This window comes from Lissotriton vulgaris, unplaced genomic scaffold (assembly GCF_964263255.1).
Source record: "Lissotriton vulgaris unplaced genomic scaffold, aLisVul1.2 SCAFFOLD_394, whole genome shotgun sequence".
NCBI lineage: Eukaryota > Metazoa > Chordata > Amphibia > Caudata > Salamandridae > Lissotriton > Lissotriton vulgaris.
Window position 1 is genome coordinate 1,423,558 of NW_028255035.1, and position 4,537 is coordinate 1,428,094.

Sequence of the window (4,537 nt, forward strand, 5' to 3'; positions counted from 1 at the left end):
GAACACGGCCCTTAACCTGCGTAGGCTTCATGGTGTTCTCGCGAGGGCCGCAACTCTCGCGGAGCCGGCGGTGGTGGCCTCCCTAGATGCCACTATGGCTTTCGACACCATCGAGTGGCCCTATCTCTGGGCGACCCTCGCTAAGTTTGGCTTTGGTCCTAATTTTATTGCATGGGTCAGGCTCCTTTACGAACGACCACTGGCTCAGGTTGTGGTGAATGGCAGATGCTCTGTCCCCTTCCCATTAGGTCGTGGCACTCGTCAGGGCTAACCGCTTTCCCCGCTTCTATTTGCACTCGCGCTTGAACCCCTTGCGGCGTGGCTTCGGTGGGAACCCTCGATTAAGGGGATCCGGTGGTCGCCAGATCTCGAGGATCGCGTCTCATTGTACGCCGATGATATCCTTCTCTATCTCACTTCCCCTCAAAAGTCTCTTAACGTCCTCTTCGACGTCCTTACGTCCTTCGGTAAGAACTCTGGATTAGTCATCAATTGGACCAAGTCCTGTGTTTATGTTATAGCCGGGGCTTTGCCACCTCTGCCTCGCAGGTTCCCCATTTTGGTGGCGACGGACGGCTTCAAATATTTGGGGATCTATGTCTCTACGGTCTCTTCGGTTCGCTATAAGCGGAACCTGTATGCTCCGCTCCGCCGACCTAAGCAGGACGTAAGATGGTGGCGTGATTTGCCCCTATCTCCATTGGGCCGAGCGGCGCTCTTCAAAATGATGTCGCTCCCCCGATTTCTTTACGCCCTGCAGAATTTTTTCGACCCTGTCCCTGCTCGCTACTTTTGTGAGGTCGAGAGTCTACAACGACAACTGATTTGGGATGGTTGTGCCCGTATTGCATTGTCTAAGCTTACTCTCTCATGGTACAATGGTGGTATTGCCTTGCCAGATATTAGACGCTATTACTGGGCCTCACACCTGAGCGCTATCAACCATGCGACGTACTCTCCGGAACCTGCCCCCGCCTTTGCTCTGGATAAACTGTTATTGCCCGGCGGCAACTTTAATAGGGCTCTGTATTCAAAGTCACCCGTCCGGCTCCTTACAGGTCCAACGAAGTGTGCGGTGCGGGCCTGGAGGGATGCTACTGTGGCCACGGGCTGGGGTGGTAAGTTGACGTGTATGACGCCACTGTATGACTCGGATCGGTTGGGCAACCTGTGGAAGACGAAAGGGTTTGATAAGTGGGACATGATTGGGATTAGTAAGGTGGAGGATCTATGGGCGCGGGGCGCTGTGAAGTCCTTCGCTGTTTTGAAACTGGAATACCGGCTCGACGACAGGGAGCACTTCCGATATATGCAGGTTTGACATGCCTTGTCCTCCGTCTTTCCCCCTGGTACCGATATTCCGCAGTCATCCCCTTTGGAGGATCGTGTTTTGGACGGCCATGTCCCCGATAGCACGATTTCCTTAATATATAAAAAGCTCATCAACAACAGGGCTGACCAACTTGAGAAACTTCGTGCTTCTTGGACAGCTGACGGGCTCGAACTTGATGACGAGGACTGGCAGTCCGCTGTATCCTCCCCCAAGGAGGTGGCTATCCCGGCTCGGCTTCGGTTTGTCCAGCTTAAGATCCTCCACCGTGTGTATGTGACCGGAATGCGTCTGGTACGAATGGGTTTAGTTTCGGATGGACGATGCAGGCGTGGGTGCGGTATGGATGGTACCTTCCTTCATGTTTTGTGGGAATGCCCAATGATCGCGGCCTTCTGATCTAGAGTACATGATGTTATGGGTCGTGTCACCGGGATCCCCCTCCTTCCCGAAGCACGACGTTGTCTGCTTAATGTGTGGGAGCCTTCGGATTGCAACGCTGCCCAGACGCTTTGGGTCACTCTGGGCAACATGGTCGCGAAGAGAGATATAGCTCAGCTCTGGGGCTCCCCTAGACCACCATTGCTCAGTGCCTGGAAGGAGAACATGGACTGGTGCATGTTCCGCGAAAAAACTGTGTATGAGGCACGGGGGCGTCCCAAGAAATGGTCCAGGGTCTGGGCTCAGTGGAATTCGTATCGCGGAGATATCTGCTCCACTCCACTTGATTATGAGGCTCCTCTCCCCTCTTCTCCATGATTGACGTTCCGTTTCCAGTTTTCCGTACTTCCTCTGTTTTTCCCCTTCATGCTCGCCCCCCCCTTGCCAGATGTGTTCCTTTATCTCTTTGTTTTATCCCCCCTCCCCCCCTCCTACGACCCTTGCCAGTATGATACCATGTGTTTGTGTGTTGTTGTTCTTCTCGACAAAATCATAAAATTAAACCTTTTTTATCCTAATTGATATGGTGCTATGTTCCGCATGACAGTGTATGCTCAAGAGATTGCTTTAACAGCGTACTGTCTCTAATTTCCTTTTTATCCATCCTGTTTTGTCATAGCGGCCGGCCCCGCGGGGTTGTAGGCAGACGCTGTGTACTGTGCTTTTATAAATAAAGGTTTTAAAAAAAAAAAAAAAATCTGGAAATGCGTCTGAATGCTACGCCACCCTAGAGGTGGCATAGCGAGGCGCAACAAGGAGAAATGTTTTCATTTCTCCTCGGTTTTTTTCTCTTTCAATAAGTGCTGCATTCTACAGCACGCATTGAAAGAGGAAAATGCCTGTAGTGATTGTTTTTGTGCAGGAAGGTGCCCCTTCCCGCACAAAAACAATCTCCCAATGACGCAGGCATCCTGGCAGCATTTTGTATGCCAGTGAGAGCACAGGAACGCAACATACTATTGTAAATATGTCTCATTTCTGTGCTTTGGAAGTGCCGCAGCGTGGCACAGCCAAGGGGCCTGCGTTGCCGTGCTGCGGCACTTCCTTGTAAATCTGCCCCCAAATTTGTGAATTCCGTGAGATTACGGCTGCGCAACAATAACATGTGCAGGACTAATTGTAGCACTCTGGTGCCAAGCACTAAATGAGAACAAATTATTTCTATCATTGCACAACGAAAGATTTTGGAAAAAGACACTTCCTAGGCTGTCCAGAATGTGTCGAATGTATGTGAAATCCAGGAATTGCAGATGGTTCTGAGAAGGCAAAGCTGGTGTATTTCAATGCACTCAGATTACGGCAGTTTGTAAAGGCTAACGCAATGATTTACAGCACTCATTCGTCAGAAACTGAAATTGACTGAGGGGGTTACTGACCTAAGACCTTTATGATGGCCGCTGGGAAGAGGAACAGCTACATTAATTGGCTAAATACTCTGGAACGCCATAAATTAATGTGCTCATTACTAAAGTGCCTCCTCTAGTCATTGCGAATTCGCCTAGTGCTCAGAGCAGAGGTCAGCTTTTGTAGAATTACGCCAGTTATCTTCAATGTTCTATGTTTTTTTTTTATTATTTCCGAGCAGCAAAGGTTTGTTGTTTTAAAAATTTATAAATCTAAAACATTATTTTGTTTTCATGTCGTCTACTCCATCCTCCTTTCACAGGAATTGGTGCAATTTCATCGTGATAAGTCACAACATAAAGACATGGCTTTACTTGAAGGTTTACAATATACTTCAAGCGAATGGCTTTCCTTGTGCAGTCATTCTTAAAGGTCATGAAGCTAAAGCAACAAAGATAGAGACTATGAATTGCAAATCTGGCACAATGTGCAAATCTCACACTCACAAAAAGAGCATGTGCAGGTGGAGGCTGTGCAGCACATCGCTTCGAATACAAGTGCCTGTTCCATGGCAGCCACCTCTGGGGCTGTTTTATCAAAAGTGCCACTGGGTACAAACCTTTGCAAACCAGAAAGCCAATTTCTAACAGTTGTCTTTACAATAGAAGCTTCGGCGGAAAACATGTCTCTAAAATGAACCCAAAATATATACACGTCTTCTTGTCACACATTAATACCTCCAGAATCCTGTTTTCATGATACAGTGATACCAACGTTTTGGGGGAGCACAACTTTACCTAACAAGCAAGGACATGAAATACCACCAATCAAAAATGTTTGGGATCCAGCCTGTGTCTGAAATTAGTGCTTACAATTCTTACATTTTGTGATATGACCCCAGGGTCTAGGATGCCAGATTTTGGGACTGTAGTGTAAAGCTGATGTTCAAGATTAAGAGTGGGGTATACTTTAATGTCTGCTAGAGTAGGGAAAGTCATTCTAGAATGAGTGTATATATGATCTATTGGAGAATATTTATACATTGAACAAACAGAGATAAATGGTTAAAATACATAAAACGAAGTCCTTCATTATTAGCTGCCCAATACATTCTAACATGTACAATGACTCCTGTTACTGCACATATCAGAATTATAGGTCTTGCTATAAAAATCTCATCCCCAAAAAAGTTCAGCAGGTTAAATCTGCTGATATTTGGCGGGAACGAAAATTGCCAATAAACATACCGATTTTGGTAGAGGAAGATCCGAAACCCGTGTTATGTACCATTTTAGGCAATAAACTTGTAGTAGGTGCTGTTTATTGCACTGATAAATAGCATACCTCAGGCTATTCTTATTTATCAGGTGAAATAAACCAATTATCTAACATTTGGCCACTTGGAATGGGAGACTCTGGACC